The 27,498-nt window shown below is 47.3% G+C and overlaps 1 long non-coding RNA gene across 3 annotated transcripts; it reads left to right on the forward strand.

Annotated features, from left to right (window-relative positions):
• Positions 1-605: 605 nt before the first annotated feature.
• On the forward strand, positions 606-27,498 carry LOC113929047. Of its 3 annotated transcripts, XR_004820083.1 has the most exons (4): positions 5,104-5,405; positions 16,857-17,018; positions 19,341-21,725; positions 27,346-27,498. It is a non-coding gene; the product is annotated as an uncharacterized LOC113929047 (long non-coding RNA). The 3 variants fall into 3 exon arrangements; XR_004820084.1 differs by lacking the exons at positions 5,104-5,405; positions 27,346-27,498 and adding an exon at positions 606-724 and having other exon boundaries at positions 19,341-22,083; XR_003522076.2 differs by lacking the exon at positions 27,346-27,498 and having other exon boundaries at positions 19,341-22,083.

Here is a 27,498-nt window from a genome sequence, read left to right on the forward strand (position 1 = left end):
TCCTGGTGGACAGCTTGATTGCCACCTCATAAGAGACCTTGACCCAGCAGCAACCAGCTGAGCTGTCTGTGAATCCAGGGAGATACCAAATGTTTGCTGCTTTAAGCCACTAAGTTTGGGGTGATTTGTTATATAGCGTAACAAGTACGTGGTCCTAAAAGCGTGCTGTAAAGAGGAAGTAACATGTGCCTAGCACATCACAGGTGCTAATTAAATGCTTGCCAAGTGAATCAACCAATAAGCAAATGAATGTTCGATAACATAGAATGTCCCCTGCTTCCAAGTGCTCACTTGCCTCCACCCCCTCCTGCCAAACAGGTCACCAAAAGGTGTTTTAAGCAAGGGAATGGCTGGGTCAGATTTCCTTTTCTGTAATGGGAGACTGGTTTGTGTTCCACAGGTGTGGCTGGTTCAGCTGTGGTTGGTCTGGATGGAGAGAGATTAAGAAATAATAATCTTTGTCAGCTCAGAGAGGTCTTGAGGGTAACTTGGGCCTCTGAACAAACAACTCTTCTTTCTTGCTCTACTCAAGTTTACTCACCAACTAGAAGACATTCATTCATTATGAGTTGTTCACTGAACCCCTCTTGATGACAGGACTTCTGGATGAACATGACACATCCCTCCTTTCAAGAAGCCAGGAAGGAAGTGAACGACAGTGTGATACCACTATAAACAACCAGGGTCAGGGCATTAATTCCTTGTGTGGATGCAGCTTCTTGTGGTAAGTGCCATGGTATGGCCAACACCAGAGGTCCTGGGAGTCCAAGGAGGGGCCCCCCATTGCTCCCATAGGGATTGGAATTGGTCTGAACTCTTTCAGTTGAAGGTGAAAGAAATCATCTCAAATCAATGCACACTGTCTCGGCGGGGGCAGTGGTGGGGGGGGGGCGGCGCGGAGTCCAGAGGTAGATTTGGGTTTCAGATACAGTTGGATCTAGGCACATCACATCAGGAATCTCTCTCTCTCTCTCCATCCTAGGCTCATCTTTTTTCTTCTGACTTCATTTCAAGGCAGGCTTGCCCTTTGTGGTGGCAAAATGTCTGACTGTTGGTCCAGGCTGATGTTTTCCCTCTCAGCAACGTCAGCAGAGATGATGACCCACTCTGCGGATACCTCCAGCAAAGTCTCCTGGGCTGACCCACAAGGGCCTGGCTTAGGTCTCGGCCCTGACCAGTGGCTCCAGGAGAATGGAGTGTGCTGAACACCAGCCTCTAGTGCCTGGAGTGGAATCAGACTCATCCTACGCATACAGATTCAGATGGGAGAAGGGTGGCTTCCTAATGAAATGTCAGCATTGCCATAGATGGGAAGGATGCTGGGAGGCTAAATCACTAACCTCTGTATCCTACACAGGGCACGTTTGGCGGGAGGATACATGGTTGCAGCGCGCTCCGTGTTTCCATTTTATATTAAGTGCCAGGGGTTCCCCACAGCTATGCAGGAAACTTCTTGGTCACCAGCCCCTGGCAGATAGTGTTCCAGCATCTTCAATGCCCATGAGGAAATCTCAACTCTTTGGATTCTCTTTTTCTGAGCCCCACCTTCTTCCTTTTTCATGAGTCTTCACTCTGTCTCTGAATTCAGATAAATCTAGGTGGGTCTAATTTCTCATGCAAGGTGCAGTGCAGTTCAGTCTTGCCTCTTTCTTGAGATCCACTTGCCTGACCTTTTTCTCCTTGGCACATTGACTATTCACTGAACTCCTGATCTGTGAGGCTCACGACCCGGTGTGCTTTTTATCGTGCCGGCATGTGTTTCAGTCCTGGCTCCTCCAGTCTCCAGTCTGTGTGACCCTGGGCAAGTTACTGATCCACTCTGTGCCATGGTTCGCTCATTGGGAAACTGGGTTAGTAATGCTTCTGTCAATTTAAAATGCCTTGATATAGGGCCAGCACCTAACACAGAATCAGGCACATTTTATGTTAATAAAATTGCAGTTTTCCCACACCCTGCCACTCTGAGAATTCTAGGGAGGGCGAATGCAAAAGGAGTGGCATTTGGTCCACGCGGGAAGGGAGCCTTTGTCTCACACAGATAGTAGACCTCTTGATAGCCTAGGGCGTGGCAGTTCATCCACACATTTTTTTTTTAAGATTTTATTTATTTATTTGAGAGAGAAAGAGAATGAGAGAACGAGCAGGGGGAGGGGCTGAGGGTGAGGGAGAAGCAGACTCCCCACTGAGCAGGGAGCCTGATGTGGGGCTCTATCCTAGGACCCTGGGATCATGACCTGAGCTGAAGGCAGATGCTTAACCGACTGAGCCACCCAGGTGCCCTCATCCACACTTTTCTTTCTTTCTTTTTTTTTTTTTTAGGAATAAATAGTTTTTTATTTTTTTAATAATTTTTTATTGTTATGTTAATCACCATACATCATTAGTTTTTGATGTAGTGTTCCATGATTCATTGTTTGTGCATAAAACCCAGTGCTCCACGCAGAACGTGCCCTCTTTAATACCCAATACCAGGCTAACCCATCCCCCCACCCCCTCCCCTCTAGAACTCTCTGTTTTTCAGAGTCCATCGTCTCTCATGGTTCGTCTCCCCCCCCAACTTACTCCCCTTCATTCTTCCCCTCCTGCTATCTTCTTCTTCTTTTTTTTTCTTAACATATATTGCATTATTTGTTTCAGAGGTACAGATCTGTGATTCATCAGTCTTGTACAATTCGCAGCGCTCACCATAGCACATACCCTCCCCAATGTCTATCACCCAGCCACCCCATCCCTCCCTCCCCCCTCATCCACACTTTTCAAGAGCTGTGAAGGTCACCTGTTTGAGGTCTCCTCCAGACGGTGCTAACTTCTGCCTCCAGCAGTGGTCTTCAAGAGCCACGTGACTCAGGGCCACCTGCTTACTTTCTTCATCTCTTTCTGACCCGGAGCTCACCTGGACCCTTCCCTGCATTGTCTGTGGTATGGTTTGGGGCGGGGTGGGGCCTGCATTAGCCAGAGACTCAGCTGTGCCCCCATCCCCATGGGTTTCTCCCTCCATTCCCGCTCCTCGGCTGGACCTGAGGAGCCTGGGGAGGCCTTTGTGTGGCCCAAGCATGAGTGTGTGTCACAGTGTGTGGGTGTCACCATGTGTTGGCAGTGCTGACGTCCAACCTGGGGCAGGTAGGTCTGTTCTCCTGATGATTGTGCATGCTTCCTCAGGGTGAGCTGGTGACTGGCGGAGTGTCAAACCAGCCTTGACTCTGAGGAGGTAATAGAATAGGGAGGCCCAGGTGTGGCTCCACATAACCAAAGTCCCTTCAGCTCCCTGAACCTCAACCTCTTTCCGTGTAAATTGGGGATCTTTGAGGAGTGGAGGTCATTTGCTCATTCATTCACAAGTCAGTGATACATCAGCGAGCAGAACAGAAACTCCTTGCACACACAAGTGTTCAGCGCCCCATAAGTCGTGATAAATAGACAAAAGCCCCCAGTAATAATATGTCCTGGGTGTCCCCAGCCAGATCCACACATTTTCTAAGATGCCTGCAAACAGAGAAAGTCCAAATGAAAACCTGGCTCACTGTGACCCCAAGAGTTACCTGACAAGAGATGAGGTCAAAGGTGGAAGAGAAAGCTCTGGGGTCAGAGAGCAGAATCCTAGGCCTAGCTCAGTTGGTTTCTGTCTGCATCGCCTTGGGGTTGTCTCCTTCCCTACTATAGCCTTAATTTCCTCCTCCGCAAGATGGACGTGGCACCCAGGTCATGGGGTAGTTGGGAGGGTCAAGTGTTTATCCTGTGGTCATTTTGGAGCCCCCACTACTTTCAATCTAGTTCTATCTAGATCTCAAGTCCCACCCCCTCTCTAGTCTCATGGCCATACCAGTGAAGTGAGGAGATCTGTGGGAACAGCCAAGGTCTCTCCTTGCGCAGTGAGTTTATTCTTTTTTTTCTTTTTCTCCTTTCCCAAACAAGTACATTCTTCGCAGACCCTAGATGTGGTTTCCTACTAAGTTAAATTCAAGAAATCCTGACTGAGCCCCAGGAAATGTTTGAATATTTGGAGTATAGATGTCCGCTGGACCCTCCTCTCCAGAAGAGTCACCCCCTCAAATGACCTCTTTATGCCCTGCCCAACCCCCACCCCAAGTCATCTATTCATCAAGAACTCTAATCTGGCCTAGATCAGAGTTATTAAAATAGAATTAGCTTCTGTGATTTCTTTTGTTTTCACGAACTGATTAAAGGAATAGTAATTACTTAATTTAAAAAGTAACATATGAAAAAAGATATTCAAACAGGAATAAGAGTCCGCAGTGGAGAGTGAAGTCTCTCTTGTCCCCCCACATCCCAGCAGAGGTGGCCACTGCTGAAAGTTTTCTTTACTGGACTGGGCTTTTTGGTAGCTGGTGGTGACCCCAGCCTTTCTTTGGGAAGAAAATGGACACAGACACCTCTCAGCTTTCCCAGCCAAAAGCTTTGAGGCCAGGAAGGAGGAGCAAGAGTGGGAGCTTCCCAAGGAGTTGAGGGTCCACCAAAAGGCCAGAGGGACGGCAGTGCCCTCAGGGGCCCTGCTGAGGACCAAGTTCAGTCCTTTAGGCAGCCTCCAGGGGAGGTCTTAGGGTCAGAGGTTGGCCAAGGAGACCTTTATCCCACTTCCAAGAAACCCACTAACCCTGTCAGGAAAGGTCTTCTACAAATATTTGTTGAGTGACTGTGACAGGCCTCCAACTAGGGTTGGAATTAGGGTGAATTAGGAAACTGAACTGGAAAGACCCCGAATCTCACTATGAAAGCAAGCAAAAGGGAGAGAACATTGAGTGAAAATCTACTCTCTGTCAAGGGCGTTTGTCAGGTTGTTTTATTTATTTTTTTTAAAGATTTTATTTACTTATTTGACAGAGAGAGAGAATAGGCAGGGGGAGCGGCAGGCAGAGGGAGAGGGAGAAGCAGGCTCCGCCCCGAGCAGGGAGCCCGATGCGGGGCTCGATCCCAGGACCCTGGGATCATGACCTGAGCCGAAGGCAGACGCTTAACTGACTGAGCCACCCAGGCGCCCCTGTCAGGCTATTTTAAAATTAATTTTTTTAAGTATACAAATAGTGTAGGAATACATTTTCCATGTAAAAACAAAAACCTGACAGATAAGGTGAAGCCCCCCTTTGATCTCTAGCTCCAGTCCTGGTTTTCTTCTGCCTCTCTTTCAATTTCGTGTAAACCCTTCCAATGTTTTTCTCTGCATTTTTCATACATATATGTGTTCTTTCTCTTTTTCCTTTAAGATTAATGGTATCATATGTATTATTCTGCCATTTAATCTTTGGATCAGTGATATATCCGAGAGATTTTCTTTTCAGGTGAATACAGACCTACACAAGAGCTCATGGTGTTCCACTGGGTGCTCGCATTAGCCCCACTACAGATGATCACATAGTGGCTCAGAGAACAGAAGTGACTCACCCCAGCTGGTGAGTAGTGGAGCAGGATTCAGAGGTGGACTTGGTTTTCCAAATTTGGACTCTACCTGCCCTTTGCCTAATCTGCCTGTGGTTTATACCCTAAGTTTCCTTTGGCTTATGACATCATCAGAAGGGTCATTTAAAGGAAATTGATCATAATGCATGGGACAAATTGGACACCTCTCTTTCCTGTTAAAATGCCTCCATGGTTGCCCAGTACCCAGGGGCTGGGTCTAAGTCCCCCAACCTGGTAATATAAGATCTTCGACACAGGGCTCCTTATAAATTCTCCAGCCTCTTCTGGTCAATGCTCCATGCAGAATGTGTTCTCTAGCACCTCCAAACAGTTAACTCAATTCTGGCACTATCTACCTAGAGATAGCATCAGATCTCACAGGTTAAGGACTCAGCCCTATAAGACTGCCCCACTGCAGATGCCATTCTCAAGTCTGGGTTGTCGTCTGTGCTTCTGAGTGGCTATAAGTGAGAGGTTCCTGAGACCCCCTCCTCGGGTTGAATTAATTTGCTAGATTGGTTCCCAGAACTCAGACATTTCTTTATGTTTAGCAGTTTATTATAAAGAATATTATAAAGGTACTGACGAACAGGCAGATGAAGTACATAGGGTGAGGTGTGTAGGAAGGGTGAGGAGCTGCCACTGTCCCAGCACCTCCATGTGTTTCCCAGCATGGAAGCTCTCCAAACCCCGTGCTTTGGGGTTTTTATGGAGGTTTCATTACACAGGTATGACTGATCAAACCATTGCTATTGATGACTGAACTCAATCTCCAGGTCCTCTCCCCTTCCTGAAGGTGGTGGAAGGGGCTAAATTACAACCCTCCAATCAATCTTGTGTTTGGTTCCCCTGGCACCAGCCCCACCCATCTTTAGGGGCTTTCCAAAAGTCCCCTCGGTAACATACATTCAGGTGTTGTTCAAAGCGGCTCACTGTGAATAACGAAAGACAACTTTATCATGCTTATCATTTAGGAAATCTTAAGAGTTTTATTTTTTTATTTTTTTTTAAAGATTTATTTATTTATTTTAGGAGAGAGAGAGAGAGAGAGAGCATGCGCGTGAGTGGGGGAAGGGGCAGGAGCAGAGGGAGGGAAAGAATCTTAAGCAGGCTCCACACTGAGCACGGAATTGATCCCATGACCCTGAGATCATGACCTGAGCTGAAATCAAGAATCAGACGCTTACCCAGCTGAGCCACCCAGGCGCCCCACAATCCTAAGGGTTTTAGAAGCTCTACATCAGAAACAGGATGAAGACCAAATATTTATTTCTTATATCACAATCGCACTCCAGAAAAAAACCCAACTACTGGCGGTTCCCCTCATGCCATGTGGTTATTTCTCCTCCACATCCATGCCTGTATAGTCTTCCCTGCATGGCAGACCAAGCTCCTCATCCTAACCCTTCTTTGCCTAGTTTACTCATCCTTTACGCATCCCTACGTATCCTTTGCAACTTGATAGAGGGCCGTCTCCTGGTCGCCCTTCCAGTCACTCCCAGGCTAGGTTAAATGTCCCACCCCTGTGCTGTGGCCCACAATGTCTTCTACTTATGGAGGTCAAAGCATTTTCCATCCCATTCTAAAAGATTTATTTATTTATTTGTCAGAGAGAGAGAGAGAGAGAGAGAGCACAAGCAGGGGGAGCGGCAGGCAGAGGGAAAAGCAGTCTCCCCACTGAGCAGGGAGCCCGATGCAGGACTCCATCCCAGGACCCTGGGATCATGACCTGAGTTGAAGGCAGATGCTTAACCGACTGAGCCACCCAGGCGTCCCATTTCCAACCCATTCTAACTGCCATTATATCTGCTTCCCACTCTTGAGGGTGAGCTCCTTGAAGTGAGGGTCTCTGTCTCATTCATCTGTATCTCCAGGCTCCAGACAAGTCCTGCACTCAAGGTGGGGGCTGCCTACATGTTTGTGAAGTACAGGCATGCCTCAAAACTGTGAACAATGAGGTCTGTTGTCTTGTGTTGAGCTTTCAGTGATGATATGAGAGAGAGGAGGTACATAATGATAGTACAGAAAGAAAAACTCAAGATCTCTTGAATTAAATTTACCCAAATGGCAGTCATGCTATCCAGATATATGGTGACTGTTGAATCATATTTTCTTTCAAACCATCTTCTAGCTCAACTATTTCTCTTAGCTCTGTGATGTTCCTCTTTTTCTTCTTTTTCATCTGGTCTTTAAGGCTGCTGAAAGGGGATGTGTGCCAAAGTTTTCATCTGAAACCAACACTGACAAGGACTGGTTGAGCCTCGTGGCTTCATCTCCTTGGTTATGTCCCTTGTTTCAAAAGGGCATTAAAACCCTCTGCCCACTCTTGAGACCAGCAGGGATTTCCTGAGAAGAGGGACTGGGGAGTTTGCCTTTGGAGGAACCATTCCCCTCCTCGAGATTGCAGTGAAAACTCATTATCTCTTAATTAGCATTTTGCCTCTTGCCTCAACATTTTAATGTCATCTTCTGTTCCTACTAGAATTAAGGGAAGCCCAAAGCTTTCACCCATTTCCCCTCACTTCCTTTTTCTCTGAACAAATCTGAGGGAAAAATCTCTCTTCGTTTCTTTTTTTCTAAATATAATTTAATGCCTGTTTCCCTATAGAAGTGTGAAAGAATATTTAAAAAAATACAGGAAAATAGAAAGTAAAAGGGCCCTACTTCTGCGACACCATCACATGTAGAGTTCTTCCACTCCTTTTTCTATGTGTAGGTTTTTTAAAATTATGCAATACTGTATATACACACCAAAAGACTATATAATACAGATGCATTACTTAAAAGAATTATAGAGTAAATATCCATGTATCATCACCCCGCTTAGCAAATCATCAGATACCTTAGAAATCCCCATGTGCCCCTCCCTCACAACCCACCCAGGGGTTTATTTATTTACCCGTTCTCTTGCTGATGGACATGTGGATGGTTTCCAGGACTTTTTTTCATCTTTAAAACATTTTTTAATTAAACACAATGATTAAGGATCTATTTTTATTGTGATAAATAGATATAAACATAAAATTTACCATTTTTAAGCGTCCAGTTCAGTGGCATTAAGTACCTTCACCTTGTGTAACCGTCACTCTCATCCAGCTCCAGAACTTTTTTCCTCTTTCCAGGCTGAAACACTGTGCCAGTTAAACAATACCTTCCATTCTCTCCCCACCCCAACCCTTGACAACCACCATTCTAATTTCTGCTGCTATAAATTTGGCTACTTTGGGTACCTCATTTAAGTGGAAAGTCTTTGTCTTTTTGTGAATGGCTTATTTCACTTACCATTATGTCCTCAAGTTTCATTCATATTGAAGCATGTGTTGGAATTTCCTTCCTTTTTAAAGAGAAGTAATATTCCATAGTATGTATATACCACCTTTTGTTTATCCATTCACGTGTTGGTGGATTCTTGGGTTGTTTCAACCTTTTGGCTCTAATGCTGCTATGAACCTGGGTGTACAAATATCTGTTCAAGACCCTACTTTCAATTCTTTCAGGTATGTATCTACAAGTGGAATTGTTGGATCATATGGTTATTCTATTTTTCATTTTTGAGGAACTGCCATATTGTTTTCCACAGCAGCTACACCATTTTACATTCTTACCGGCAGTGCTCAAGGGTTCCAATTTCTCCATGTGCTCATCAACACTTAATATTTTTTGGTTTTGGGGTTTTTTTTTTTTCTTGGTGTTTTAATAATAGCCATCCTAATGTGTATGTGAAGTGGTTTCACTTTTTTTTTAAACAAAACAGTTGTGGCTATTCTAGTATATATACCCTGGTGCACATGTGTAAGAGTTTTTCCACTGATATAATTAAGAATGGAATTTCTGGGTCATAAGATATGTGTGTGTTATTTTTCGGTGTGGCATCCCAATGTACATTGTTGTTCTGTGAAAGGGAGGTATGGGCAAAATGACCTCCAAAGGAGCTGTAAGACTCAAGAAAAAAGCCGACAAGTCCAGCTTGATGAGAAGTGGTTTATTAAGGGGACTTACAGACAGAAGCATGCCTTGGGCATGTCTTGGGCAGCCACAGGACGAGTAGATCTCTGTGACCCCACCTGTGTCAGACCTGCTTTTACAGAGCCGATCAAGGATGTTATACCCCAAGGGTGTATTTAAGGGTGTGGTTAGACAAAAAGAAAGAATGTGGGGGTGGGGGGACTGTGCTCAAGAAAGCTTCAGGTCATAGAGTCGTCATCATGGCAGATTTGTCCAAGATGGCATCAGTATGGTTTACATACCTGTTGTCATCAAGAGTAAGTGATCCTTTTAGCTGCTCAGTATCCTAACACTATTGTCACAGCTACAGTTTTCACTGGTTTGGTGGGTGTGAAACGACAATGTGGTTTTATTTTGCATCTTTATGAGTAATAAGAGGATTAAGCATCTTGTCATAGGTTTCTTGGTCATATTTATTTCCTCTTATGTAGAATATCTGTTTAAGTCTTTTGCTCATTTTCCTATTATATTGTCTCAGTTTTATGAATGTGTAGGACTTTATTTTGGATATTAATCATTTATTGATTATACATTACAGATATCTTCTTCAAATGTATCATTTGTCGTTTCATCTCTTTCGCTGTCTTTTGATGAACGGAAATTATTTTAATCTAGTTGGATGTATTGATTTTTTCTTTGTGGTTTCACTTTCTGTATTTTGCTCAAGAAGTCTGTCTCTCCCTGAGATCATAAAGATATTCTTTATCTTAGTCTAAGAGCTTTTATCTCCCACCTTTATTGAGATATAATTGATAATGTTGGATAAGTTTAAGGTGTATGATGTGATGATTTGACACACATACATATTGTGAAATGATTATCACAATAAGGTTAGTTAATGCATCCATTACCTAACATAGTTACCATTTGTGTATGTGTATGTGGGGGGCGAGGACATTCAAGATCTACTCTGTTAGCAGATTTCAAGTGTACAATGCAGTACTGTAAATATAGTCACCATGCTGCACATTAGATCTTCGGAACGAATTTATCCCATAACTGAAGTTTGTACCTTTTTAAAGAAGATTTATTTATTTATTTGAGAGAGAAAGAGCATGCAAGCATGCGAGTGAGGGAGTAGAGGGAGAAGGAAAAAGAATCTTCAGCAGACTCCCCACTGAGCATAGAGCCCAATGCAGGGCTCAATTTCATGACCCTGAGATCATGATCTGAGCCAAAACCAAAAGTCAGACACCTTACAAATTGAGCCACCCAGGTGCCCCTGAAGTTTGTAGCTTTTGATCAATATCTCCCCATTTCCTCCACTCCCAGCCGTTGGTAACCACAATCTACACTTTGTTTCTATGAGTTCAGTTTTCTTAGATTCCACATACAAATGAGATCACACAGTATTCTTTCTCTGACTTACTTCACTTAGCATAATCCCTTCAAGTCCATCCATGTTGTCACAAGTGGCAGGATTCCCTTCTTTTTTCTATAATTCTTGTAAGTTTTAAGGTTTTTCTTTCATATTTAAGCCCTTGACCCACCTGGAATTGATTTTTCGTGTGCTAAGGGGTATTGTTTTCCCCATTTGGAGAGCCAATTTTCCCAGTCTTATTTATGGAATAACTAGTTCCTTACCTCATTGTTCTTCAGGGCATTCTCCATCAGAAATCAGGTTTTCTAATACATCTGGATCCTTCTATTAGGACCTTTTATTCTAAATGTATTTGTCAATCCCTGTACCAATTTCATACTGTTGAAAATGTGTTTGCTTTATCATATATTTTGATATATGGTATGCTAATTCCCTGCCCAGAATTCTGCTTTGGGAGTGTCTTAACCTTTCTTGGCCCTGTGCCCTTCCATATAAACTGAAGATTCAGCTTGCCAGGTTATCAGAAAAACTGAGTTGGGCTTTTGATTAAAATAGTGTTAGGACACTTTAAGGAGAATTGCCCTCCTATCCATGAACACAGTATGCATCTTCATGTATTTAGGTTTTCTTCAATGTCATTTAATAAAATGTTGTAATTTTCCTAAAAAGGTCTTGACAACTTATGTTAGGTACCTTAAATTTGTGGTTGCTTTTGTAAATAGTATCTTGAGTCCATGTACTTTTAAGACACACTTGTCGTTATGCTATATATAAGGTGCTTTTTCTACTTATGTCGTATTACATCACCTTTTCATAGGCTTACTGAATATCAGTAGGGAGGAGTAACTATGTTGCTATTACTGGACATCTCAGACTTCTGGTTTTCATTTTGCTCAAGTCTCATAAGATATTCAGTCTTCTGTTAGAACTTGGAGTTTGGGGTCTGACCACCTTTAATCACGAACCTTGTTCTCCCTCACCCTAGCCCATATCCTTCACCTCGGTGCACCTGTGTTCTTCATCTCTAAAATGGAAATGATGATGATACCTCCTTTGTGGGCTGATTGTGATGATTGAATGAGATAATAGAGTGCATTGCCTAGCATGGAGCCTGGCGCATAGTAAGAGCTCAGTGAAAGTTAACTATCATTATTTCTTGACACAAACTTTCTACTTCACTTCTGATTTGCTGGGTATTGCTATTTCTAGCTGAAATCAGGGTTTGAAAAATTGGACAACAAAAATCAAGATTTCTGTTTTCCATTTCACCAACTCTTTCTCTCGCATTATTCCCCCTCCTGCCACTCTGCTCCCCATCCCCCACCCCTACCCCCTGGTTAAATCCAGATGATCGGTGTTGGACAGTGTTGTCACCTAGACTCTCTAGGTGACAACAGAGTGGCAAATGAGGACACCTTCTCCTTTACTCCAGGCCAGCTCTTGAATCTGTCCCCACTTTCCCAGTCACTGCCCGAGTACAGGTCTCATGGCCATTGCCTGGTCTCCCCGCTTCTTGCCTCTCCCCATCTTGCCACCTGAGCAAGACTTCCCACATCTCAACTCCACCATCTGGTAGTGCCACCCCTGTTTAGAGCCTTCCATGGCTCCCCACCACCCTCAGCATGAAGCCCACACTCACTAGTCTACTTTTCAAGGCCCTGCATGATCTGGCCTCCACCTAAATTGCCATCACTCACCAAATTCCTGTTCAGTGTCTTACACATGTTGGTGATCTGTGATACAAAACTGGGTAAGAATCATTCTTTCGTTTTTTTTTTAAACATTGTATTTATTCATTTGAGAGAGAGAGAGAGATTACAAGAGAGCACAAGCCAGGGGGAGGAACAGAGGGAGCTGAGCAGGGAGCCTGACATGGGGCTCGATCCCAGGACCCCGAGGTCATGACCTAAGCTGAAGGCAGATGCTTAGCCTACTGAGCCACCCAGGTGCCCCTCATTCTTCCATTTTATAAATGAGGACACTGATGCTCATATTGGTGCAATGACTCCTCAGAGACTCACAATTAGAAGTACAGACACGGGACTTTAATCCCAGTCTCTGGCTCCCCAGCCGGCTTTATGTCCACTTACCTTGGCTCTCTGATCAAGAAATGAAATCTTAGCTTAAGCCAGTTTAACATGTAAATGACCCTGGGAACACACCAATTTGAGCTCATTCACACTGCTTCTGCAGAGGTGACTAAGAGGCTCTGAAATGGGCCAGGGAGAGAGTAAATGTCAAAATAGTAGCTTGAGGTAAAAGAGAAAGTGTGCCCGCTGGCCCTTTTCATCTCAGGCTGAGCTCCGGGTTGGGGGTGAGCTAAGCACGGGGCAGGGAGTAGTGATGTGGCTAATGGGAGGGACAGGGCAGGGAGGGTGGATGAGGTAAAGGCTGAGGATGACGTAAGAGGTGATAAAGGAAGTGATTATGACCAGGAAATAAGTGTGTTGAAACCACCCTAGGAGGATCATCAAAATATTCCTGGCATCGATTGACATTTAAAAAATAGTAACTATATTTAAAAATCTTTGTGCCACTCATTTGCCTGGCCACTCAATCATTCCAATAACCCTGCAAATGGTTATGACTATTCCCATTTAACAGAGAAGGAAATTGAAGCTGCGAGAGCTAAGTGAGTTTGCTCAAGGCCCTCAGCTAAGAAGTGACAAAATCCAAAATGTGCTATAGCTCTGCCTGGTGCCCCAGCCTTCCCTCCTCACAGTGCCCTCCGCCCATGTGCCATTCTGCGGTCATCTTGTTCCTCCAAATGTGGCTGAGTAATTTGGGGGCCATGTAAAGATCATAAATGTTCTGCTAGATGTAAAATGTTCCAACAATAAGGAAGAATTGAAGAGAAAGACACTGGTAATCCTGCTGTTGGATGGATGTAATATTAACACGTCCTCACATTTTTGGGGCACCCAGGACCTGTGCATTTCCTGTTTAATATTCCCTAGTCCATTCCCAGAGCCTGCATAGGCCTCTTTCCAGGCGCTACCTAACAAGGGTAGACCAAAGATCTGCTTTTGGCTGTGAGGGAGTTGGCAGAGCAAATGTGGACCGGGCTGTCTCCAGATGGCTGCCCAGAGGCTGGATCCAGGACAGGAAGGGAAGGAGAGGGTAGGCAGTGGTCACAGGCCTCCTTTTGCTCTCTTTCTCTGCGCCCCTGCAATGTTAGAGACAGGCCTCATGGGGATATCATTATTTATTTATTTATTTTTATTTTATTTTATGTTTTTAAAGACTTATTTATTTGTGTGAGAGAGAGAGTGAGAGTGGGAGGAGGGGCAGAGGGAGAGAGAGCTTCAAGCAGACTCCTCGGGTGCATGGAGCCCGACATGGGGCTGGATCTCACGACCCTGAGATCACGACCTGAGCCGAAACCGAGAGTCGGACGCTCAACTGCCTGAGCTACCCAGGCGTCCCTCATTATTTTTTTTTAAATATAAAATTAATGTACGTGCAAAGAAGAAATTAATTGTTCAAAAGGGTATAAATTGGTATGCCAAAGCCTTGGGGTCCCTCCAGCAGTAACCACTGGAAGGAGTTTCTCGTGAGTACAGGCGAGACCCAGGACACTGAATGGCAGCAGTGCCCCAGCTGCTTGTGTTGACACATGCTCAGTTCCCTTAGCTTTGGTCTTGCCAAGTGGGAAATGGTAGGAAGAGAAAGGAGAGAAAGCCTGGGTGCTTGGAGAGCAGGGAGGAGCGTTCACAGTTGTGGCTGGCAGTGGAGAGCCGGGAAGAGGTGGAGAGGGGCTTTGGGGAAGGGAGCAGGGCTACTTAAGTGGAGTTTTCAGAAGGCTCCAGAGCTTCTGGATGACTTCTGGCCTTCCAGACCCAGGTGCTGTTCTGTCACCGTGTTAGGTGACATGACCTCTGGACTCCCCAGCCCCTTGGGCTATCTTCTGTCTGGTCCCTCTCTATCCCCACTTACCACAGAGGCCTGCTTCTTCCTCTGCCTCCCTGGGGGCTCCTGACCCAAGTACCTGGCACATGGCAGGGCTCACATGTGGGTCGCAGAGGAATAGAGTGAGTGGCAGAAGGACGATTACCTGGGGGCGGGCGGGGGGGCGGGGAGCAGGCACCTACAGCACGATTTGGTCGAAGGCAGCTCTTTTCCTGATGCAATCATGAAAGAAATTCTCTATTCGTGAAGGAATGGAGAAACAGATGAGCAATTAAATGCCTGAGTCCAGAGTAATGATGATTAAGGAATGTTGGGAAAGGACATTATTACAAGGCTCTGAAAGCATTTGAAAGCTCTCAGAGTTCAGGAGAGTGGTTTGGGCGGGCAGGACCCGACTGTTATCAGAAGATGCCAGGCCCCTCATTCCTACCTTGTTAGGTCACTGAGAGCCAAGAGCAAGGCCAGGTGTCATCATTTGCACCCCACCGTAGCTCACGCCCCTTTGAAAGGCAATGACAGACAGAGCTGGGGAAGGGGAGTCCTTGCAGGTGGGTTCCTAAAGAAGGAGAATGTGATTTGTTAAATGGGATAACAATTATGAGACATAAAATTTGTCTCATGAATCCACTAAGGAGATTAAATGAAGTACTGTTGGCGCGGTGCATGGTACAGGGCTCAGCACCTAGTAAAGCCTCAATAAATGGAGTAGGGCGTTGTTAGTGTGTATTTTTCTTTCAGAATGTTTCTTCTAGAACTCCCTGAAGCAGGAATGCTGTGTCTGGCCCCATGGTGCCCCCAGAGTTTGAAACAGCACATGGCACACAGTTGGCACTCAATATACAATTGTTGAGGGAATGAGCAAACCGATTACGTAAGTGGTAACAGACTCAAGAAGACAGCTCCCAGGCCTGAGCACTTGGTTCCCGATGCGCTGTGCCGCAATCTGCCCATTTCCCCGCCAGCCCTGCGGGGCCCTGACAGGCAGTGATCACACAGAGCAGATGACTTGCAGAGTACTTCTCCAAATGCTCCCTGGGGCCGGCGGAATCCCCAGGGCCTGGCTCATCAGAACAGGCAGATGACTTGGGCCCCAGTGTGGCCCACCTTCCCGTCAGCCTGGCCCTGGTCATTAGGCCTGCCAATTCTTGAGGTTCTGCTTGGGGAACGGAACAGAATGTGCTGTCCCAGGGAGGAAGGAGCCTGCACAGGCCCCCTGAAGCAGGAATTGAACCTTCGCCTGTCCTACACGACAGCCTCTTTCTGAAGCTCACTTCTCTCCCTCCTCTGCCCCGATCCTGCCTTGGTCCAGGGAGGCGATTGGGTTCTTTGCAGTGAGTCTTAGCAATATCGACTACTAACCGCCAGGGAACAAGTTCATGAACTATCTGACAGTAATAGTGACCAACTTTTATTGAGCACTTACTCTGTGCCAGGTCCTGTGCTCAATGAAAAGACTTTCTTTCACTTCCTCTAAAGACACACCCAACTCTTCCCCAAACACTCTGTTTTTGTGACGTGGCTGGGCCTTCACATAGGCTATTCCTCAGTTTAAAATGCTCTTTCTGGGGGTGCCTGGGTGGCTCAGTCGTTAAATGTCTGCCTTTGGCTCAGGTCATGATCCCAGGGTCCTGGGATCGAGCCCCTCATTGGGTTCCCTGCTCAGCGGGAAGCCTGTTTCTCCCTCTCCCACTCCCCCTGCTTGTGTTCCTGCTCTCGCTCTCTCTCTCTCTCTCTCTGTCAAATAAATAAACAAAATATTTAAAAAAAAATAAAATGCTCTTTCTGGCTTTATCCATCCAGTGACTACTCACCCTTCAGCACCCAGCTCCTCTGTCACCTCCTCTTGGAAGTCTTCCTAAGTTTGCCCAAGACAATAACATTACAGCTTCCAGTGGGCCCCCACAACCATCATTTGGGTCTATGTGTCTGTTTCCCCTTGAGCTGTGGCCCCTCCAAAGCCCCAGGCTGTACCATTTTCACCTACTTACGCTGCTGTCCACCTCCATGCCTGGCACATGGCAGGGGCACGTAAATGTCAGTGTTTCCCTTCTCAATCCCATGGTACTTTATTTCCATCTCTTGTATGTGCCTCGTTTCTTTGCCTTCATGTAATATTTTTGTCTTTATTCCAAGAACAATGCTAGTTACATTATAGGTATTTATAAATGTAAATTGAATGACACAAATGAATCAATGATCTTACCTGCAGGGTACCAGATAGGTGGCATCGAATTATTTGCCCGTAGACGCCATGGGTACCTCCAGCAAGACATCATCAGAACCGGTAGGGAAGGATGAAGTCAGAAGAAGGAAGAGAATGAGAGAAGATGATGGAACTAACATTTTCTGAGCACTTATGTGTGCGTGCCAGGTGTGTGTTTCACTAACTCCCCACAACAATCCAGTGAAGTGAATACTATGATTTTTTTAATAGACAAATAAATAAAAAACAATAAAGGCACAGAGAGGTAAAGTGATTTGCCTAAGATCACACAGTGAGCAAGTGGCAGAGCTGGGATCTGAGCCCAATCTTCCCAGTTCCAACAGTTGGACGGAGAAGGCTCGGGTGTCCCTGCAGAATGAGAGCTTGGGGAAAGTGAGGAGGGGTACAGGACCGTGGGGGAGAAGAAATGGAATGTCTGCCCCCTGGATCAGAGCCAAATCCCTGGGCATGCCCCGCTCCTGCCTTCCAGATGTCGCATGTCCTGTTTCCTTGGGACAGATGTTTGCTGGCCTACAGACCCACCCCAGACTCTTCCAATACATTTAACCACTTTTAAGCTCCACTTTTAAGTAGCGTCTTTCTTTTTTCTAATATCAGTCTCGTCCTGGACACTTCCCTCTCAGTCCTGGACCAGGGTTCGGGTAACCGTGACCCCACAAGATTGTGCAACACCCACCAAAGCCTCCAGAAACCCACAACTTCTCAATAACGCTGAACTGGGTGAGATTTCCCAGTAACCACCTCCTCTCCCTGACTAACGCTTTCTTAGCTTGGCAATGCAATAACCTATTTTTAAGGAGCCCAGTCATTTGGTTTAGATTCTTTATTTGTTTTATTTTAATGACCTTCTGAATCATTCATTTTTCTACTTCTGAACAGATTCACTTTTGCCACTTCCTTGTATAGAAATCCAAACCTTCCTTTAAAACTCAGCACCAACAGCTCCCTTCTCCTGAAAATTCTCATCCATACCATCCCCTCTTCAGGAAGAAGTATTCCCCTCCCCACTTTCTATACCATTCATCTGGTATTTATGATATTGTCACCATCATTATCCTAACGATAAAAATGCTAAGCCAGCCCCTTGAGTTGCTTCTCAAAATTCTCAGGATGACCCTAGGCAGAGAGTAATTATGATTTCCATTTTACATATAGTGAGACTGAGCCTCAAGGAGCTTAAGCCTCTTGTTCAAGGTCACATGAAGTAAGTGAAGAAGCTGAGATTCTATATCAGCCCAGCTGAACCTTAGAGTGAGTGTATTGAGAGGTAGCTCTTTTGGGGGGATTCCTGGCTCTTGCTGTGACAATGGTTTTGATGCCTGTTACTCCCCACCCCCAAAACTCTAAGCTCCGTAAAGTGTTTGTACCCTCTTGCACTGTACATAACAAATATCTGCAAAAAATAGCTGATGACTTCCTGTCCCTTCTATAGTGTTAGCTGCTTGAAGCTTTACACAATTCTGCATTCTTACAACACCAAGTGCTTAGCAACAAAACAATCAAGGTACATTGGATGAAGGAAGTAAGACATGGGCATGGGCTTGGAAGATTCCAGTGGACATATTTTCTAGCTGAAAATCTTTGAAAAGAAATTAAAAAGAAATTCTCTCTGTAGCTCGGGACCAGTGCTGCTAGACAAGACCTCCATATCCACCCTTTTTTGGGGGTTTGAACTCACATCTTACAGACTAAGGGTTCTTAAGTTCACTCAACACGCCTTTAATCAATACCTACTATAGGCCAGGCCTATACTCACAGGCTAGTGCTAGAGCTGACTGCGTGAGCAATTCACCAGGCAGAAATCCTTTGGGTGCCCACCCTCCCTCCACTCCTGGGAGACAAGCTCACTACTGCTCTGGCACCAGGCAAGCGTAGGGCCTTGGGAAGGGGGGGAGGGAGGGGCTGTAGTCCTGTCTGGTCAAAGAGGACCAGGCAGGAAAGATCTCAACAGGCCAGCAGCCTCCAAGAAGTGACTTCGAGCAGCAGAGTAGCAGAGTGGAGTCCTGGAGGAGGCTGGCTCATCCCTCAGGGATGAGATCTGGGAAGGATAATAAAAATGAGGAGTCAGTTGAGGGGGGCACATAGAGGCAAAGAGAGTTAAAAGGAGACAAGCCTTTGGACTGTGAAGTGACAATGCAAGAACTGGATGAGTGGAAAAGATCTGGGAAGGATAATAAAAATGAGGAGTCAGTTGAGGGGGGCACATAGAGGCAAAGAGAGTTAAAAGTCCCCTTGTCATTTATTGAAGTGCTTTTTACCTCAAATCCTGTTTTGTCCATTATCAGTATTATTAGTTTTGCTTCTTTTTGTTTGTCTTTTCCTGATAATCCTGTACCTAGCTCTTCACTTACACTTCTCAGGGACACTGTCTCAGGTAGGTCTTCTGTCACCAGCCTCTCACTGGCTTTTGGTGTGGGGGTTTGGGACCCAAACTGCAAACTTTGTCTTTTTTTAATTTTTTTTTAATAGGTTCCGTGCCCAGCGTGGAGCCCAATGTGGGGCTTGAACTCACAACCTTGAGATCAAACCTGAGCTGAGATCAAGAGTCAGATGCTTAACTGACTGAACTACCCAGGCAACCCTGCAAGCTTTGTGTTTGGATAAGAGCATCCTACCTGGGAAGCAGTAGAGCCCGGTTGTTAAAATGGGCCTCTGATGCCAGGCTGCCTGGGCTGGAGGGTCTGCTGACGGCCTGACAATCTTTAATAGGGCATTCAATGCACACCTAGCTCTTCCTCTCCTGTTCCCCACTCAACAATAAGACAGAGTAGAGCATCCCCCCCGACAAATGGGGAAACTGAGGCCCAGAGATATGAAGTGAGTTGCTCAAGGCCATGTGGCAGGAACATTTAATTGGCGTGTCAAGGGACCCACACATTTGGGTGGGCCAACTGACCACCTTTAATCCAAGAGCTTCTTGACTCTTAGATTTGGCTGAAAGGATCCCTGACCCCCTTCTAATGGTCCAGGATAAGACTCAGACGTGTTGATGGCAAAGCAACAATAACAGTAATAACAATACTACCAGCAAACATTTATCCAGAATCTACTACGCGTCTAGTATCATGCCATGTGGTTTATATGTCTCATTGTCTTCACTTTTCTCAACATGATGATTAAATGCATGGACTCTGAAGCCAGACAGCCTAGGTATGAATCTCAGCTCAGCTCCCTACTGGCTGTGGACAATTAGGCAAGTTACTTTACATCTCTGGGCCTCAGTTTCCTCATCTCTAAAATGGGGCTGGTACCTTATAATAGATCCCTGGCACTTAGTAAATAGGATATAAATATTACCGTTTCATTTTTTTAACTGAAATATAGTTGACACACAATATTCCTTTAGTTTCAGGTATACAAGATTATTGTTCCATTTTAAGAAATCTAGTAAAAGCTTCCTCTTTTCTTGGCTTGTGGATGATGTGTATAGAAAAAAGAAAACTGATAGGATGAACCAGTTCATTTTTCAGAGCTGCAAGCAAATGGGAAGAGATTTTTTCAATGAAGAAGACATCAGAGCGGATAGCCATGGTCTCCATTTACAAATGGGGAAACAGAGGCTCAGAGAGGGTAAGCTAGTTGCTTGAAATCACACATCTAACAAGTAGCAGATGAGGATTTGAACTCAGACCTGTCTGACGTCACAACTCATGTCCTTAACCCCGACGCCATATGGCTAGTCCTGCTGATCATGGAAAGATCTGGTGCGTGGCCGTGCATTGAAAATGGAAATATGAGTCACCAGCTGTCCCCAGGGATGGCTGGGGAGTGAGAGGAGCTCAGCTATGGGGCAGAATGTTCCGCCAGATGCTGAGGAGCAGCTGCCAACAGTGCTCAGTCTCTTTCATGCCGAGGAAAGGGAGGAGGAGGAGGGCATGGAGGAACAGGGCTCGCAAGCCAGCGGGAGCGCAGCCTGGAGCTTGGTGGGTGACGTCAGGCTCACACATCTGGCCTCCGGAATGCTGAGTCCCCAGAAGAACGCCAAGCTTCTGCTTCTCCTCGCAGCAAGCTTTTTCCTCTGAAATAACTCAGGCAGCTTTGCTGAGAAAAGTCTCAGGCGTTCTAGACTCTCCTGAACCGATCCAGGTGGTGACGTGTAAAACGGGCATGTTCACCCGCTGCTGAAGACTAAGTCTCTGTAGGCACAGGGTTAAGGGAAGCAAGGCTGCAGAGTCAGACAACTCTGAGAAGGATTCCTGGCTGGGTGATCCTGGCCTGTGCCTCAGTTTCCTCTTCCTCGCATGAGGATCGTAGCCCTTCTTTGCAGGGTCTGGAGAAGGAATAGCATGCCGAATGCCCGGCACCTGGTAGACATCCAATCCATGCTCCTGACCACCTGCCCGAGTCAATGAACTAACGAGCGAACTTGTTGAATGGCACCCCACACAGCACCAGCATGCAGCAGGTGGTCACCACCTTGCTGACCCATGTGGTTGGAGGCGTTGTGCCTGGCCTTCCTTTTCTGGTTCCAGCATCCACTTTGCTCCAGGAAGAAGGAAGTCCCATCTGGCCTCTTCCAAGCACCAGGCTGAAGATGAAGAGTTAGGAGGAGCTCAGCCTTTTTGTCCTTGCTGGTGCCCCCATCTGACTCATTTTCAGTACTCGTTGCTGGTTCAACCTGGGAAAGTTTGGGACTGGCCAGTGTGACTTGCTGAGATTGGTGGATTCATTTTAGTCTCAAAGGGAACCAAAAGCCCAGGTCTTCCCAAAGCCCCCTCTGCTTGGGCTGGCCTTATCCCCTCAGTCAGGGGAATGAGTCAGCCCATCCTCAGGACTGCTCCTGTTTTTCACTCTGCCTAGGCCTTCAGAGATCACACAGCAGCTCCTCTTTTCTCTGCTCCTGGGGGAAAAAAAGTGAGTATATAAAGGGAGGATGAAAAGACGAACTAAGCCACCATTCATTCCTTGGTGCCACTGAAAGGGAAGCGACTTCTCAGGTAGGATCATTTGAGCCACGGCACAGCCCTCATCACTGTCCTTCTCTGCCTGGCTGGAGGCCAGGCCTGCCACCTGCACCTCCAAATTCCCTCTCCGCAGGTGGGAAAACAACCTATCCTCTACGATCTGCTGGCATTTAAAAAGATGTCCTCGATGATAGAATTTGCTTGGGGCACTGGTCACTGGTTCCCTGCTTAGATCAAGCATATGACCTCAATTTCCTGCCAAATGAGGATTGTCATAAGGAGCGGGGAAAGCCGTCATGGCCGCAAAGATGACAATGAGTGTGCCCCACAACTGAGTGCCCTGTGGGGTGAGTCCCCCCCCCAGAGCTTGAGTGTGGGCCAGGCAGTGGGTGGGGTGCGAGCTTCTGTGATTCAGGGCTCTGCTTATCTGGAAGTCCAATCTCCTGCCAGAGGCCGGAACCTCAGATATCTGCAGCTCAGCTGTAGGCCCAGACAGAGTAACTGAGCAGAAACTGAGTAGGGCCTGAGCGTCACAGAGCCCAAGTGCTTTTCTTTGATGTTTCTGAGATGATCAGGATAAAAGGAGGTTGAAGCAGGATATCCTCGGAGGCCATCATCTCAGACAGTGAGACGGGGGGTGAGTCGCTTCCCCTTTCTGGGCTGCAGGTTTTTTTCGTTTTTTTAATCAGTAAAATGGAGATGATAATTCTTGCCGCACAAAGCCGTACGGACTTGGGCCTGACCTAGTGATTGCAAGCCTGGCTCTTGGGTTCACACCCCAGCAGAATGAGCCCATCTCATCACGCAGGACCTACCTCGGGCATCCTTATGGTGGTGAGGATGCAGAGGGTTGCCGTGAGGACTGAATGCAATCACAGGGGAAGCGTTTATGGCGGGTGGATCAGAGCATTCAATAACTGTCAGCTGCTATTATATCAATGTCTGAGTTTAGTTTCTGGCATATAGCAGGTGTTCAATCAATGCTAGCTATTGTGGGGATGATGATGCTGTTAACAGAGAACACAGAAATAGAATCATGGAGCATTAGCCATCACAGGGACAGTGGACCAAGGTGATGATCTGATTTTAGATCACCCCCTTATTTTTACTACAAGGGACACGGAGGCCCACAGGGGAGAGATGCCCAGGCTGAGGTCACCTCGAGCTCATTCTTCTCTGCCTAGGGCTCTTCTTACCCTGCCCTACTTCACCCAGGAGACTGGGGCCATTTAGAGGGAGGGCACTCGTGGGCCTCAGTTTCTCCTTAGGAATTGCTGTGTGACTGTCCAGGGCGGCAATGAAGGGGCTTCAGGCTGGTTGGAGCCTTCCAGAAAGAACTGGAGGATGTTCCTGGTAGGGGCAGAGAAATGCCGATGCCTTTCAGAAAGCGCTATCCCCATGTGTCAAGGTGATGGCCCTGCTTTTGGAAGCACCCAGCTCCTAGGGAAGGCGCATGTGTGTGTGTGTCAGTGTGTGGCTCAGAGACAGCTATTCTAGACAATCCCAATGGCCACCGTTTGGTGAGCGCTGACTGTGGTCAGGCCCTGTGCCTAGTGTGTGCGTCTCATAGATCTTCATGGCAACTCTTAGGGGTGAGCACTCTACTGCCCCTGAGGCACAGAAAGGCTAAGGAAGTGTTTCAAGGCGCCCCCAGCTAGTCCATGGTGGAGGTGGGGCTTGAACATAGGTCGTGTGGCCCAGAACTTGCAACCCTCCCCACCACCCAGCTGCGCCAGTGGGCCATGCCTTACACCTGTGTCACCCTTCTCACTGCCCTCCGTGGTGTTTACCTCTGTGATCTCGCAGTCAACCTGTGCGAAGCCCCATGAGGCTCAAAGCGTCGTAGGCTGGGCCCAGCACGGAGTAAGGTCTCACTGGCTCAGCAGGTATTTCTGAGCCCTACCACACGCTGGGGCCTGAGCCAGGGGCTGGAATGAGTGGGAGTAAGATGCTGGCCATTATGCGGCATGTGGCCTGGATTGGGCAGAAATCAACCCGTCCACGGTCAATGCCCTTCTGGGCACTAGAGGTGGGCATGGTGGCTTCCGTGGGAATGCTCAGCCAGGCAAGGGACGTGGGTGGTTGGGGTCAAGAGTCAGGGATTCTGGTCTCTGCTCTGTGCTTGATAATTAGCAGTCACCTTGGCCAGCCCTTACCTCTCATTGGCCTCTGTTGTACCCATTGGAACAATGAGGCAAGGTTGAGTGGAGTGGTCTTGAAAGGCCCATTCAGGTGGCCGAGACAGTGGGGCTATGACCTGCCTGAGACCCCCAACTTGACTGGTGTCAGTCTTGGACTCTGGTCTGAGGCTCAGTCTGGCACCGCCTGGCTCTCAGGCTGCATCTCCAATCCTTGGTCAGCCCCATCGCATGCTGGATTATGGGGTGATAGCAAATGTCCCTCCCCATAAGCCTTTCCTTGGAGCTGACCATCTTATGCCTCCATCCTCATCTGGGAAAGGTCTCCTTTTATCTGTGTCCTCAAGCAGATCAGTAGCATCAAAATACATAAGAAGACAGTGTGTTGTGCTTTTCAAAGTCCCTTTGCAGACATTTTCTCATTTCAAATTAATAAAATGTAAAATTGTAAAATTTTGAATTAATCCAAAACAATCATAAAGTTACCATTTCTGGAGTTGCAGGTGAAGGGGTTTCGTGCACACCTCTCATCCTCACAGGGACCCTTTCAGGGGGTTACTGTAATTAGGATCGCATTTTGCATGGAGAAGGCTGAGGTTGTGACAGGCAGATGCAATTCCGTAAGGTCTCAGAGCTCAGAAGTGACAGGGCTGGCAATGTGGCTCATTCCAGAGCCCAGGTTATGTCCTCTCCCACACCTACAGTACCGGTTCTCCTTTCCTCCAGACACCCACTCTGTGCCAGGCACCCACGAGGTGCTGGGGCGCAGAGCAAAGGGGCCAGGCCAGCTCCCTGGGTGGGTCACAGTCGACGAGAAGTCCGTGAGGAAATACCATTACTCAGCAGAGGCAAAATGGAAGGTCTCTCTGCCTTGGCTCGGCTCCCCCCACTTACCCCCTCTGTGACCTTGGGCGACTACCATCTCTCTCTATTGCCTCTGTTCTGCGGCTGTAAAATAATGAATGTCTGCCTCATCGGGTTGTTGTGAAGACTTCATTAGGAAACACGCATCCAGCTGTTATGGCAGCGCCTGGCCCAGAGAATGTGCTCGGTATTGACAAAGTCTGTCATTACTCTATCTGCAAGCATGCTCTGTGAAGCTGAAGAAATCGAGGCACTGAGGGACCAAGTCTCTAAGACCACAGAGTAATAGGGAAGCTAAAATGGGGCCCTTGAGGATCCCAGGTACGTGCTCTCTCCTCTTCCAGCCCCATGGCACCTGAATGCCTGTGAGCCTTCCCCACTGGGTTCTGAGGCAGCTCCCCAGGTACCAAAGCCCTGACTCCGGGTAGGTAAGGAAGCCAGGAGACAAGGGGTTAAGCAGGTTGCTGCACTGCAGCAGAAATTTCAGGAAGTGCAGAGCTGAGAGGACTTCTAAGAAAGAGGGAGGCTTGAGGGCCAGAGGTCAGCCTGGCTCCTGGCCCAGAGGCTGGCTCTCAAGAGGGCCCCAGCCTCCACACCAGCTTGGCTCAGCCCACCAATGCGGTCTTTGAGGCCGGCTGTGATCCACCTCCATCCAGATCCTTCTCCAGGCTTGCCTCTGGCCCTTCCCAGATAGGTGCCTGAGGCCCAGACCTGGGGTGAGGTGGCCAGGGCTGGGAAGAAAGCCCACTGCCCTATTCAGGTCCTCTGAGAGCACTGTGGGCCTTGTGCTTCGAGGTCAGGGGTCTTGAGTTCTGGCTCTGCCCCTTTAGCGGGGATGCCGGTCATGTGCCCCAATGGCTCTGAGCCCCAGTTTTCTTGTCTGTAAGTGGGGGACGTAATAGTACTGTCACCCTGGGGGCAGGTGAAGTCAGTCTCTCTAAGAACCTGGTGTGGAGCAGGTGGCTCAGTAATGTCAGTTCCTGCTCTTGTAGGTGGGGAAATAGGTGCTGGCACCTTGGCATTCTAAGGGCCGGGTGTGGGGATTTCTCAGTGTTCCTGTGCTTTAAGTTTCTTGGGGTCACAGACATTACCGGGGCCCCTGCTGTGTGTCTAGTAGGGAGGCCACTAGGCAGAGTCCCTTGGACAGCTTGGGTAGGGGGCTGGCCACAGCCCAGCCATAACGTGCTGTGGGGTCCTGAAATTCAGGGGCCTGCACAGCTTAGGGCCAGCACCCAGGCATCCCAAACTGGGCCTCAGTGCCCCGAGCAGCGGCAGGAGGATCCTGATAGGGTGCTCACAGAGCACCGTGTGGCAGTCACATTAGGTAACATGACCATTAGTGGCCTCTCCGAACCCTGCTGTGTGGAGTTTTCTCTGAAACACCCAGAGGCAGCGCTGGGTGGTTGTGTCAGAGTGAGGTCACCAAGATGACGCGACCCCAGGACCATGGCCCAGTGGAGCTTCAAGGCTGGACTCCTGAGGGGCAGCTGGCTTGGGAACTCAGAACCCCAGCTACCCCCGGGACCAAGGCCCGCTCCTGTTGCTACTCTAGTAATGCTCTGCTTCTCAGCTCTCCCGGCATACCTCGGGGTCCCTGCTGCTGGCCTGGCAGGGGCCTCGGGACTTTTGAAGGGATTTTGGAGGGCTGAGCCAGGCAGTTCAGTCCCTACCAGCTTTGGTTCACTGACTCAGTCCCCCCTTGACCTTTCCTTCCCACTGGCTATTTATGGCTATTTCCTGTCCCTTGAATAGGTAAAGAAAAGGGAAGCGAGAGAAGCTCAACGTGGGGCTTCTTTAACCACTGATAAATCATTTTCTTTATTATTAACTTAAAAAATGATATGGGCTTGGAGTGAAGATGGCTATGCCAGAGAAGCACATACACTGAAAAGTGTGAAAAAAGCACATACACTCCATCCATCTTCCACAAGGACCCATGTGCGTGGCTGGGGGCCTCCCAGGTCTTCCTGTGTGGTTGATTACAGGCCCCCACACATACATAGCCTTTAAAAAAAAAAAGCAAGGAAGCTACTCTATATACTTCAATTATTCAGTGACCATATATTGAGCACCTACTATGTGCCAACCACTGTGCAGATTCCTCAGCTTGCTTTTTCTGTCAACAACATGCTGGAAGTTAAAGCTAATCCTTCAGATCAGTACTTTTACTTTTTGAACATAAGAACCCTTGGGATGATTTTAAACGTCCCCATGCCCAGGCCCCCACGTGAGGCTGGTTACATCAGAAGTTCTGGGAGGGGACCCAGGTGTCAGGATTTTGAAGATCCCAGGCATTTCCAGTGTGAACCAGCACTGGTTCCACTGTGCTGGCTGGTCCTAGCAGCTGGAGTAGGAGCTGGGCCTGCCATACGGTATGCGTCACGGGAGCTAATGTTGACAGCGGTCTCTGCTTGTAAATCCAACGGTGCTGCTTTCTGTCTGGGAAAATGAACAAGAAAAAGAAAAAGAAAAAGAAAAAGAATGAGAATTTTTTTTTTTTTACGTCAGAGAGGTATCTCTTTATATTTTTGTCATAATGTCATATTGTCTTTCTTTCTCCTTGGGCAGGTGGCTTTGTCAGGGCCAAGCCTTGGGTGGGCTGGAGGTTCTCCTGCCTGTTAGTCAAAGAAAGCTGCCGGTGATCTGTCCTGTGAAGAGCCTCACCAGGGTCCTGGGATCGAGTCCCGCATCGGGCTCCCTCTGCCTGCCGCTCCCCCTGCT

Source organism: Zalophus californianus, chromosome 5 (assembly GCF_009762305.2).
Source record: "Zalophus californianus isolate mZalCal1 chromosome 5, mZalCal1.pri.v2, whole genome shotgun sequence".
Lineage (NCBI taxonomy): Eukaryota > Metazoa > Chordata > Mammalia > Carnivora > Otariidae > Zalophus > Zalophus californianus.